The sequence below is a fragment of the Cetorhinus maximus genome, chromosome 18, assembly GCF_964194155.1.
Source record: "Cetorhinus maximus chromosome 18, sCetMax3.hap1.1, whole genome shotgun sequence".
Taxonomy (NCBI): Eukaryota; Metazoa; Chordata; class Chondrichthyes; order Lamniformes; family Cetorhinidae; genus Cetorhinus; species Cetorhinus maximus.
Window position 1 is genome coordinate 50,921,306 of NC_135896.1, and position 13,557 is coordinate 50,934,862.

Here is a 13,557-nt window from a genome sequence, read left to right on the forward strand (position 1 = left end):
TTAATTATTTTTGAAGTGTAGTCACTGTTATAATGTGAGAAACATGTGCCAATTTACACAGTAAGTTCCCACAACAACAATGTGATAATGACCAGATAATATGCTTTTGTGATGTTGATTGAAAAATAATTGTTATCCGTTGAGGGTAATTCCCCTGCTCTTCTTCGGAAAAGTGCCATTAGATAATAATACATGAAATTATGCAGATCCATAAATATATGTTGCAATCTTGGCTCAGTGGTAGCATTCTTGACCTTGAGTCAGAAGCTTGTTGGTACAAGATCCACCACAGAAACTTGAGCACATAATTTAGTACAGTGCTGAGTGACTGCTGCACTGTCAGTGGTGTTGTCTTTTGCGTGGGACACTATCTCTTCTCTTAGGTGTAAAGATCCCAGAGTATTATTTGAATCAGATCAGAGAGTTCTCTCAGATTTCCTAGCCACTAATTATCCCTCATACAACATCACCAAAATAGACTAACTGATTATTTTCTCATTACAATTGGTGGTTAAGTTCATTGCCACGCATCCTACATTACAGCAGTGACTATATTTCAAAAGCATGGCTGTTTGGCTGTATCATGAAGCTATTAATGTATACAATATTATTGGAAAATAATTTTCTTTTAAAATAGAGGTTTAGTTGATGGGTGTGTGGATTAATTGGATTGAAGCCAACTAGTCTGGGTGCTTTGACGTGTACTAGTTTTGAGATGTAAACAGAGAAGTAGAGGTGCATTTGCATTTTTTGGATAGAGCATTCAAGAAGTGGGGTGAAATCTGGCACCTAGCTAGCAGAGACAAGGCAATGTTTATATTACTAATAAAATTGGTGCTATGAAAGGGTTTTTATTGTTAGAAGAAGTGGAGTTCAAAGAGGCTGGTGATACAATGAGAATTTACATTTAATGAGATGTGCTGGATATAACTGATAGCAGTTTTCGTGTGTGCAGGGCAGAGGCAATGTAAGAACAAAGCAGCTGTAAACATACTAATGTCTCCACAGGAACCAAAGTGAAAGGAGCCTCATTTTGAATTCATAAGGTGAAAATGCTTTGCCTGGTGTCTGGTTAAGTTTATGGGTTGTTGTTGCCTTAATGGAGATTAGTTTGGGAAGTTATGATAGTAGTAATTTGTAGCCATGTGTATATACTTAACTTGTGTAACTTAATAAAATGTTTCATTTAGTTTAATATAAAACCTCTTGAGAATTGGTGGTCTGATTCTTGAATTTAGAGTTGCATCTGAAACATACCACTTAAAAATATAGGTTATGACAGTTGTTTAAAGTTTCCCTCTGTGATTTTTAAAGAACTCAGCTTTACCAACCACTGGGTCATAACAGGCTGTAAAGTGCAGTGGGACATCTTGAATTCATAAAAGGCTCCATAAAAATGCAAGTGCTTCCTTTATATATTTTCAAAATCTATGAGGTGTTAAAAGAGAAAACATGGAGGAAACTGCCACATTGCCATTCATGTTAGCCCCCATCTTTCCAAAAAGAAACATTTGTTGCTAAACATTTGGCAAAATGCTTCAGAATAAAGATGTTAACACGCTCCTATTGGAATGATATTCATATTAGCAGAAATAATCTCTGTCAGCTAAATTGGTAAGTGGAGCAAAACAGAAAATGCTGGAAAAACTCAGCAGGTCTGACAGCATCTGTGGAGAGATAAACAGAGTTAACGTTTCGAGTCCATCTTCAGAGCTAAAGAGAAGTAAAAATGTGATGGAATTTATACTGCTAAAGGCGGGTGGAGCAGGTGAAGCTGGATAGAAGGCCAGCGATAGGTGGGGGCAAAGGAGAGATTGAAAGGATGTCATGAACAAAAGGACAAAGGGGGCGTTAATGTTAGTGGTAAGGGCTAAAGGAGGTGCTGATAGTGGCATTAAGGTAAGAAAGCAGAATGTGATAATGGCAGGGCAAGGGTAAATATTCTGAAAAGAACAACATGAACAAGTGACAGATGGCACTTGTGGGGGTGGGGTGGGGGGAGGGGACATTGGTGGGGAAAAAAGTTCGATAATAGGATTAAAGGTGGGGATAAAACAATGAATAAAAATGAAAATAAATATATCCTATCCAACAGCAAGTCCCACTCATCCATCACCCATATCCTTGCTAAGCTGCAATAAATCCTTGTTGTCAACATTTTCAATTTAAAATTTTCATTCTTGTGTTGAAGTTCTAGCCTTGCCTCTCCGTATCTCTGTAATCTCTCTCCAGCCCTATTTCCCTCCAGAACATTCTGTTCCTCTGACTCTTCTGCATTCACCTTCTCCCTTTGCCCCAGCACTGGTGATTGTGCCTTCAGCCAACTAGGCTCCAAGTCCTGAAATTCCCTCTCAAAATCCCTCTGTTTCACTATTTCCCTCTGTTCCATTAAGGACCTCCTTAAAACTCAGCTCTTTGACCCATCTAATCCTTCGATCTCTCTCTTTTGTTCTCCATTTTTGTCTGATTAGACCTATGAAGTGCAATGGAAAAAATTCTATGTTATAGAAGGCAGCTGTTGTTGTTGTACAGGGAAATATCAATTAAATCTTAGACTATGACTATATGACTATGACTATGAAATGACAATGGTGCTAATTGCATGGAAGAATATGCTTTAGCTTGGTGTTGCAGTTTTACTTCATTGGTGGGTGTGAGGATACCTTTCCACAACACAACTGATACTTCCAACTTGTGAATTAGCGGAATAGTCCACATCACCATGTAGTGTGCAAGGTTCTGGAGATGTATTGAATCTCACCAATGAGTGTGAATTAGAGATACCTGTCATTTGTATGAAAAGTCATCGTTGCTTGGGTACAGTGATCACGTACAACAATAATTTTCTACACACACATAAAAAGGACTGTCACCCTAAATTCCTCTCATTAGCCACTTCCAAAACTTTAATGAAGAAACTGTAGATTCCCAAAGGTTTCTCTGCAAATGTAATTGGATTTTCTTGGGAAACATTGAGTAGTTATAGGAAATGGAAAGAAAGGCCATTAAATCTTAAACTATTTGAAAAGCATATTAATGTAAAATATACTAAATATCATATGTAAACTAATGATAGGTTAATGAGGGGATATGAGGAAGAATTTTTTCACCCAGAGGGTGGTGGGAATCTGGAACTCACTGCCTAAAAGGGTGGTACAGGCAGAAAGCCTCATAACATTTAAGAAGTATTTGGATGTGCACTTGCAATGCCATTGCATACAAGGCTATGGGCCTAGTGTTGGAAAATGGGATTAGAATAGTTAGGTACTTGTTTAACCGGCGCAGACTCAATGGGCTGAAGGACCTTTTTCTGTGCTGTAGACCTCTATGACTCTATGACTCTATCTGCATAATTATACTTGATATTGCAAGCTGCTCTGTTGGGAAAGACTAGCTCTCTCCAATTTAGAATTCCTATTGCATTAATGAGGAGAAATGAACCAATTTTTTTTATTGGATGGGTAGCTAAAAGCTCCATTTTCATTTTTTCCTCACATAATTGTAAAAATGTGCAAATTAGGGTTGAATGCAGAGTGAAAGATTATTGCAACCCTGCATTTGCAGTATTTAAAATCTAATAAGTTAAAGAGTAGCGGAGTCTAGATATCAAATTTTGATTCCACGGTGCAGGTGCCAGGTCCAAAATGATATATCAGGAGTCTGGCATTGGAAGAGTACACAGAGTACGCTGAAAGTATGCAGAGTAGGAAGATCATAATGTAGGTCAGCATGTAACATTAATTTCATTAGTGGTGCCATTTTCGACCTCAGCTGTCAAGTTAACGTCCTTCCTTAATGTCACACGGCTGAACGTGCATGCAGGAGCAAGAAGGACCCCCACACCTCCCCCACAAACACCACCACCACTGCGTTATAGGGATCATCAACCACTCTCAGGCAATCACAGGGACAAAAGGATAGTGGTTATGCTACTGGGCCAGCAATCCAGAGGTCTGGACCAAAATCTGTTGACATGACTGCAAACCCCACGATTACAGGTGGGAAATTTAAATTCAATTAATTAAATAAAGAGAGGAAGAGAAGGTGGGGCAAGATGATGAGCCCCTTGCACTGGAGGTGAGGGGTGCTGAGAGATGCACAAGAAAGACTAGGGAAAATCTCATTCAAACCTGCTTCCTGCAACCATGATACCCTTTCAATGTCTATGTGATAAAGACTCACCTTCACTTTGCCCAGATATCACCTCCTTCACATTACTCACCATTGCTTGGTGTTCAGCTTCACAACACACACAAACTCGACCTGTCCCTAACTGGGAGCTCATTGAGGAAGCAAGGAAGTAGGTGACATCTGACAATGCAGCAATAAGGCATAAACGGTCAACAGTAACTGTAACATGCATCCTTTGGAAAACCTGTATCATATCTTAACATATGCCAAGCTGAAACAGCTGTGAACCCCTGGTGCACATAGGTGCTCTGCTTAACATGCTTACAAGTGCTTCTACTTGGTGCCACCCTGTGCATGTAGCTGGGGTAGAGGCAGGCTGCTGATCGCACTGTCCCAAGGTCTAGGATGATTTTCGTGGCCATTCTCTGGCTGCCTGAGACCTGGAGTGCCCCAGCATGCTGAGATTGTCCCGCTCATGTGCTGGGGTCACTGGCAGAGGTGTTGAGAAGCTGTTGTCTGCTTGAAAAGTGCCTTGAAAGGAACCTTCAGGGGTGGAAGGCAGCTGCCCTTCTTCCCTTGTAAGGCTCACTTGCACCTCCCTATTGGCCTGAGATCGATGAGCACCTGGAGGAGACTCCAGATGCCTTGTCCCCCTCTTGCCTTTCCACTGCTGTATTTTGCCCATAGACAAGGTGATGGTATGCAGGTTTGCATGTATCTCCAGCATCCACTGACTGGTCTGCTGGACCTGGCTCTCCATCAGGGTTGCTGACCTCTTGATGGAGGATGCCATGCCCGCCTATGGCCTGGATGGAATCTTCCGTCACCCACACATGGCTGCACATTGTCTCTGGCAGGTCCACCAAATATCCACATATGCTGCAACTCCAGCAAGTTCCATAAAGCTAATGCCAGAGGCCTCTCAATGTCCTGGGGCTCAGCATCACCCTGGCCTCCCACAGTCTTCTGCCTGTCAGCGACCTCAGTTGTTACAACCTCTGTCAGCTGCTCGGATATGTCTGTGATTATGGTGAGTGCATATCCACCAACTTGAGAATATTTGCACTGGTGGAGGGTGCAGGTGAATAACATGGGGGGGAATTTTCCGTGTCCGCTGGTGTCAGGCGCGCTCAGCAGTGTGAGTGGACAATATGGCGAGAAGGCCAAAAATCACTTTCACGACATCGTGAAACCAGTTTGTGATCATCTGCTCAGCCCGTCAATGGCGGGCCGCATTTCCCGCTATCGGACGCCATCAGCATAACATTATAAGGCTAGCCCACCAGACTTATCCATCCCCACTGGATCATCCGCCCATGTCAGTGTGATTGCACCCGCCGATGTGTTTCACAACTACACATAAGTCACGTGCACCTGATGAGCTGCACTTCGTGCAGGACTTTGAGGTTTGTTTGCCTATCTTGCTTCGGGCAGCACTCGCAGTCATCAACACCAGGCTTCGCAGACAGCACCACATCACTTTTAGGGGGTCTTATGGGCAGGTCTCTACCTACTGGACCAGCTATAAGGCGGGGTTGGCTTTGTACGGCTGCAAGGCTAGGGCTTGCTAGGGGAAGGGGGAGAAGTGGCCTCAGACCAGGGAAGAGGCTGCAGAGTAAGGGCTGTACTGGGGAAGGAGGGTATTCCAGAGTTTGTGTGGGGGCACAAGTTGATCTGTACAAGTGGCCTCAAGGTGGTGAGGGCTGAGGAGGCAGCCTCCAGAGGAGATGAGGCCACTTTAAGATGTGAGGGTGTGTGTGATAGAGTGATGATGTCCCTTGAGCTGGCAGTGATTGAGATGCCAGTGAATGTGTGATGGGCTTGTGAGTGTGTGAGTTTAGAGGGATGAGATGGTTGCCTTACCCTGGCAGCATGGATGAGATCATTCATCCTCCATCTGCATTGGATGGCCAACCTCTTCTGTGCAGCATTGGCACTGACCACCAATGCCATCGCCTACCAAGCTGGAGTGGTAATGTTGCTGCCCCTTCTGTGGCCAGAGTTGGGGTAGAGGACATCACGACGGGCCTCCACAGCATTCAAAAGGTGCTCAAGGGACGCAACACTAAACCTGGGGGCTGCAGTCTTCTTGCCTTTCTGGGCCATGTCTTCTTTTCAGCAGTCCTGGGCTGGAAACACTGAGAGATGTGTGTGTGGCTGTACTTTAATCCTGGTGCCCGGCATGACGAAGCAGCAAGGTGACGGCGTGGTGGGCGAATCGGAGCCTGCCCACCATCGAAGCGGTGTGTTTCCCAGGAATGCATAATTAATGCAGCGGGTTTGGGAAAATACGGTGTAAGAAGCCGCTATTGCAGCCGACGGGTAAAACATCACCTTACCCGCCCGCTACCGCACCTAGTGCAAATCTGGGACGATTTCGCCCGTGATGCTGCACCATCTGAGGATCCCTGTCTACTTCAGAGATGAACCACAGGCCCTCAGTTTCTGTGGCTGTCTGTCCTTCTGAAGTGTCAAGACATGCGCGAGACAGCACAAACTCTTCTCTTCTCTTAGGCAGGGTCGAGGATGACTTGCTTCCACACTAAAAATAAATTCTCAGGTGACTGAAGAGTCCATTGTGCGACCTACAGTCTCTGTCACAGGTGGGCCAGACAGTGGTAGAGGGAATGAGTGGTGGGGTGCCCGGGTTGCCACACGCTCCTTTCACTGTCGATGCTTGGCTTCAGGTAGCCCTTGGTGATGAGACTCAAGGTGTTCAGCTCCTTCCTGGATGCTTTCCCTCCACTTCGGGCGGTCTTGGGCCAGGGATTCCCAGGTGTTGGTAGGGGTTTTTCAGTTTTTCAAGGAGGCTTTGAGGGTGTCCATGAAGTGTTTCCTCTGTCCTCCTGGGGCTCACTTGCCGTGTTGAAGCTGCGAGTAGAGCGCTTGTTTCGTGCATCTCGTGTCAGACATGTGGATGATGTGGCCCGCCCAGCAGAGCTGATCGAGTGTGGTCAATGCTTCAATACAGGGATGTTGGGCCAAGTGAGAACACTGACGTTGGTGCGCCTATCCTGCCAATGGATTTGCAGGGTCTTGCAGAGGCAGTGCTGGTGGTACTTCTCCACTTTGAGGTGCCTGCTGTACATAGCCCACATCTCTGAGCCATATAGGAGGGCGGGTATCACTACAGCTCTGTAGATCATGAGTTAGGTGCCTGTTTTAAGGTTCTGGACTTCAAACACTCTCTTCCTCAGGCAGCCGAAGGCTGTATTTTGCCCATAGACAAGGTGATGGTATGCAGGTTTGCATGTATCTCCAGCATCCACTGACTGGCCTGCTCGACCTGGCTCTCCATTGGCATTCCTGACCTCTTGATGAGGATGCCATGCCCACCCATGGCCTGGATGGAATCCTCCATCACCCACGCATGGCTGCACATTGTCTCTAGATGTGGATCTCCATAAATCCAGTGGTGGACAAACAAACTCAATGCCTCCTCAGTCTCTTCATTTGCCACTTCAGTCTTGCCATCCACAATCGCACAGCCACCCCGAACTCCAGCCTGTTCGAGGCCCTCTTTCTATGCTGGCATAATGTCAAGAACTCCACCACCGATCCTGGACTTCTCCAAACTGTTGCGGGCCAATTTCTCCCTCAGGCAAAAGGAAGCGATGCTGTGAGTTCCACACAAAGACTAGCACAACACATATACTGGTGGCTTCCCAATGGCCCATGATGTGAGCTCCCGAATGCCTACTCCGTACATATGCTCTCCAGAGGGGCTAAGCAAAGATAGACATTTGTCTGACACCCAGACTTAACCATGCAACATACAGCAGCTGGTGGTTCACCTTGCCAGCGCCTGGTTGGTCACTCCCTCCCCATGAAGTGCTCCAACCCGTGCTGCCACATGCAAGCTCCTAAGAGGAGGGTGGTATGTAGGACTCACCCTTGCAGAGTGGAGGAGGCCACTGACATGTTTGAAGCGCTGCACCCAGGATTGGTGGGTGACCCCACAGCTGCTGACCTCCACTGTTACTTCCATCCAGGCTTCTTAGGTTAGATGGGAGGGTCTCTTCTTGCCGTCCATTGGGAAGGGAAACTCCAAACCTTGCCTTGCAACCTGGGGGAGAACCTGCAGGGAGGCATCGCTAAACCATGGAACCCAGTGGTCTTCCCTCTGCCATGTCTTCTGCACCCTCCCTGCCGCATCCTTGAATTGCTGTCCTACCATTGGCTTCTACACTGGTCAGCCTCAGGAGTTCCTGTAGCGAGCATTGGTCAGCCTCTTGGGTCCCTGTGATGAGCACTGGTCAGCCTTCAGGTCGAAGGGGTCTACCCTGGAGGGAGCACCCTTTCCAGAGTGTGGCTGCACTATGTTGTAGTGTGAAAATCAGGACAAAATGCGGGACTAGCAAGTTTTTAAAGATGGCACCAGCACATGCTTTTACAATAGGTAACGCTGAGGTCAGCACCTTGTGGCCCACCCTGAACAACAGCATTGAACAGGACCTATTCTCCAGACTATTAACTGGTCAGCTGCCATGTGATTGCAGTTGGCCAGTCATGTTTCCCCTGTGTAGCAACAGCATCCATTTCTGGGGCCATCGCCAAGACCTGTGTCACATGCGCTAAATTTAGTTATGTGCACCAGCCTGTAAAGAACTGAAACATACAATTGACAGTCATGGTGATCTTAATACCCACTGGTGAAACCAACTGGATCACAGATCTTGGCCAGAATCGCACTTAGGAAATGGCACAACTCAATTCCTCCCTGTTCCCTCAAACACTGCTTTTCAGTGAATCCCAAGCAGCTGTGCCTGGAATGGCACGCTATATGGGTAGCTCATTGTCCTCAGGCAAATCCAGTAGTGAGAAGAACTGAACACGATCCCCATTTTGACAGATCTCAATTCTGACGAAATCAGCTACTTTCTTGGGTCTTTCTTTTCTGTCAAAATCAATTTATACTTTGCAAAAAGGGGTTTAGCTTTTACTACATTTCCACGACATCCTTAAACAATTTCCTTTTAAAGTATAGATTGCCTAACAATCCCTTTCTCTACCACCCTTTTGAATTTGTTGTCTTTCTTGTTTATTTGCACATCTTTCTTGCTAGCACTATCATTTTGTTTATTGAATATAACCTGACACAAGTGCACTTTAAAATCCAATTACCAGGGAATGAATAAATCTTTTCAGCAAGTTTGCAAAGACAAGCCCAAAGGTAAAATCCAAAGTCAGCAACTTCAGTGCTATCTTTGAAGACTTGTGTAATTCTATGGAGAAAACATGAATAGGCTTCTAAGGAATTGTATTGATACGTTTAAAAACCTGAGCCAGAATTTTTCACTGAGCGGGCGGACGCATGCCCGACCCGCTCAAGCATAGAATAGCACGAAATGACGCCAGGTGAGCGTCCCGATGTCATCGCGCACTCGCGCGATACTTTGGTTGGTGGGCACACGCTGAACTCGAAAGCGGCCCCGCCGACAATTAAGAGGGCTATTAAGCCCAATAACGGCGCAATTAACTGGGATTTTTTTGCTGCCCGTCCAACGTTACAGTTGGCGGGCGACTCGGCCAGGCGGCCTTTGCATTTCTCAGAAAACCACATCCAAGGATGAGGTTTCCATTATTAAATGAACAAAAATAATAATCTATGCACAGAATTTTTATAATGTCTATGCTCAGGTGGCTTGTGTCGTGTGGACAATTTTTTCCGCTTTAAAAAGCATTATTTGATACTTCTGAAGTCTTCAGCTCCCTGAGCCAGCTCTTTAACTTCAGGGAGCTTCCTGAGAGCGCTCTCCTGCACCCGTGTTGACTTCAGCGCTCGCCCTCCTCCTGCCCCCCAACGCAGGCAGCGCTGGATCATACCAGTGGGCGCTTCACGCTTGCTGGCTGTTAATTGGCCAGCCAACGTGAAATCGCGGTCGGGGGACAATTGCGGGTGGCAGTCCATTCCCTGACCGTTCCCTGGGGCCCTCCAATCGCACCCACATGCCAACCTAAAAATCCTGCTCCTGGTCTGACTTCATAATGTGGAGGATTACTTATACCAAATAAATCTGTTTTACGAGGTTTTATAATTGCAATACCTCAATAACAATTATCAAAGAGATTGGCAGAGGTAAATAAATAAATAAAACCCTTCCATTGGCTTCTAAAAGAGACACCATTCTGTGAAACATTATATGCAGTCTCCAGAATTTTGAGCATTTTCTCACCCTGTAATATTGTCCACACTTGCTTCTGTCAAACATTTACAAAGCTTGTGTAAAATCAATGTAGATGCTACTGAAACTTTGTTATTTCATAATATTTTGCAATTAATTGTCTATGGGTGAACAAGCATCGTTTAATTCAGCACTCCCTCACTCACAGCAGGAAGCCCCACCACAAGTCATAGATATGGCTACAATACCGTAGCAGCTTTGCTCTGGCCTGCACTACTCTTGAGCATGGCTCCTGTTGAGAACACTGACTTTATGGAAAACCTTTTCTAAGAACACTTTCTGCTGTTCACCTACAAGTTGTCATTCTGATTGCCAAGACTATCATAAATACTTCATTAGTAATAATCAGAAACCCATAAAATGGGCGCTATGTAGCTTATCACTCGCTCGCTTTCTGTATAAAGAAATCCTTTCTGATGTCTGCCCTAGCACTGGAAACAAATATTTAGCACATTAACTATTCTCTTGTGCAATTCCATATTGTATTAACATTCTCCCTGACTACAAGTTCACTGCACAGTGTAATATTTTGTTGTGATTCCAGTGAATAGCATCACCAACACATTTGTCAAATATCAGACAGAATCCTTTGACAATCCTGTGAATTCTAAAATTATCCTAAGGATCTTATTTTTGCATCTGATATTACCCCGAAAATTACCAAAAGATTCACCAAACAGAATTGAGTCTTATTCCAACTTCACAATTTTTTGTTGTTCTTTTGCCATTGATATATCAATGAAAAATATCGAGAACAGCACCACGAATCCTTCATGGCGTTCATCAACACCTGACCGAAGCATTTGACTCAGTGGAGCACAAGGCACTGTCAATTTTGCTCCAAAGATTTGGATGTTGTTACAATTATGAGGTTTTATAAGATTATTATTTTTTGGGAGTGTATCTTTAAATTTAGGGTAACTGAAGGGGTCATGTGACCTGTTCTGCAGTCTACCTGACATTATGCTAGGTGGTTTGATTTTTGGAGATCGAAGGAAGGCTTATATTGTATTGCTGAGAAGAAGATGTAAGATATTTATACTTGGAAACAATGACCACATGAGTTTACCATGAGCAGACTCTGAGCCACCCAAAGTCCCAGAAGGTTGTTATAGGTATCGAGTTGAAAACAGTTGTGCTGCAGGCTGTCCATTTACTTCTAAGATGAATGGGAGTTAAGGTCAAGAATGTCTAATTAGCAAGGCCACCTAAATGGAAAGATCTTTAACCTCAATCGCCTCCATGCCAGAATTAAACCAACTTCCATAGATATACATGACCTACAGTTTGCAAATGACTGCAGTGTCATTGTTCACTCTGCCCTAGATTTGCAAGCCACTCTTGATCTCTTCAATTCTGCATACAAGAAACTAGCCCTTGAATATTGCCAAAACAAAACTCATTTATCAACCCATACCGGGTCAGCCAAATATTCCACCCCCCACATGTGTTGAAGGAGAGACTTTGGAATATGTTGAGCACTTCCCATAACTTGGCAGCCACCTCTCTCAAAAGGCCACCATTGATGAGGAGATCCAACACCAAATCAGCTGTGCCAGCTCAGCTTTCTACAAGCTATGGCAGCAAATGTTCGACAACAAAGACCTCCACAAATCAACAAAAGTCCTCGTGCCAGTAGTTGTCACCATGTTCTTGTACTGCAGTGAGGCCTGGTCTGTCTATCAGCCACACATAAGAGAGCCAGAGAAATTCCACCGGCAATGCCTCTGCTGAGTCCTCCAGATTCAATGGGAGGGCCATCAAACAAATGAAAGTGTCCTTTTTGAAACTAGCTCCACAAGCACTCGGGTAAAACTCCTGCAAAATCAACTTCGATGGACTGGACACTCTGTCCGGATGGCTGAAAACTGTCTAGTCCGCCATGTCCTGTTTCTCAATTCTCAAATGGCCAATGTTCCAAAGGAGGACAAAGAAAATGATTCAAGGATACCCTGAAGCTCTCCTTGAAGTGTGGCAACATTGACATTAATGACTGGGAAGATCTTGCTACCAATCGTTCAGAATGGCAACAACTTGTCTATCAAGCTGCATTACACTCTGAATCACAACGTCTTAATGATGAGGCAAAGCAGCAGCAGAGAAGGAAAGAAAAGGAAGAAAATCCTGCCCTCCTGATCTCACTACTTCATGGGAAGTCCTGCCCCATGTGCTCAAGGATCTGTGGATTGAGAATTGGTCTGTTCAGACACATGAAGGCCCATGGCAGGAACTCGAGACCCTGAATAGGTGCCATTATCAAATCGAGGGACAGCAGCTGCCACGACGATCCATTACTATGAAGTAACCTCATTATTAAAACTCTTTGAACCAGTAAAATGGTTAGCGAATAATCTCATTAAGACACTGGCGCCCATTTTGACCGTAGTGGAGCAGCATCCAGGATTAAGTAAACAGAAGTTAATGTTATTTTTCTCCCCTGATGGTCCAGTCTTCAGTTTCTAAAATTAAAACTACAGTAGTAATCTTTTGGTTTTCAATGCCGTACCTGTTGAAGAGAAAATTTGGAGATGCCAGAAGTCTCAGCAGAGAAGTGCAAGAACCCCCTCCAGAAAACCCAAGTACAACAAAACTACCAATCATATTCAGCAAAATGTGGAAGAGAATAAGAAACTTTCACCATGTGGTCAATCTGCCAGTTTAGAATTGGCCTCGAGGATAAGGATTTCAAGCCAGTAAAAATTACAACAGGAAAATCTGATTCTGCCATTAATTCCACTGAAACACAGGGAAATACTGTAAACCAAACAAGTAATAACACTAGCATTTTACAACTACATAATAACAATAATTCAACCTGCAAATCTAGATTTAGATATATTCTAGCTACAAGGGAGTTTCTTCTGAAACTTTGAATGAGCAATTCTATCATGTCTGGGTTCAAAAATTATAATGCCCCTGCAATAGGCCAACATCGAGGTAAAAATGACTCTCAAGTATCTGGGGAAATTGAAGTTCATGTTATCCAAACCTTAGTAAAACGTATCCAATTTAACCCTCCAGGTATTTAACCTGATCGCATTTGCTGTTCTATGTGGTTAAAAATCAATTATTTTAATGCTTTGATTTTGTTGTTGCATTTTGAATTGTAATCTATCACTACCGTAAAGCTCCAAACATAATTTGTTAAAGTATTTGGAAAGCTTGGTAGTGCAATAGAATGAATTATTCATGAGGTGTGCAATTCAATGTCAGTATTAATATTGATTCTGTTTACAGTTGC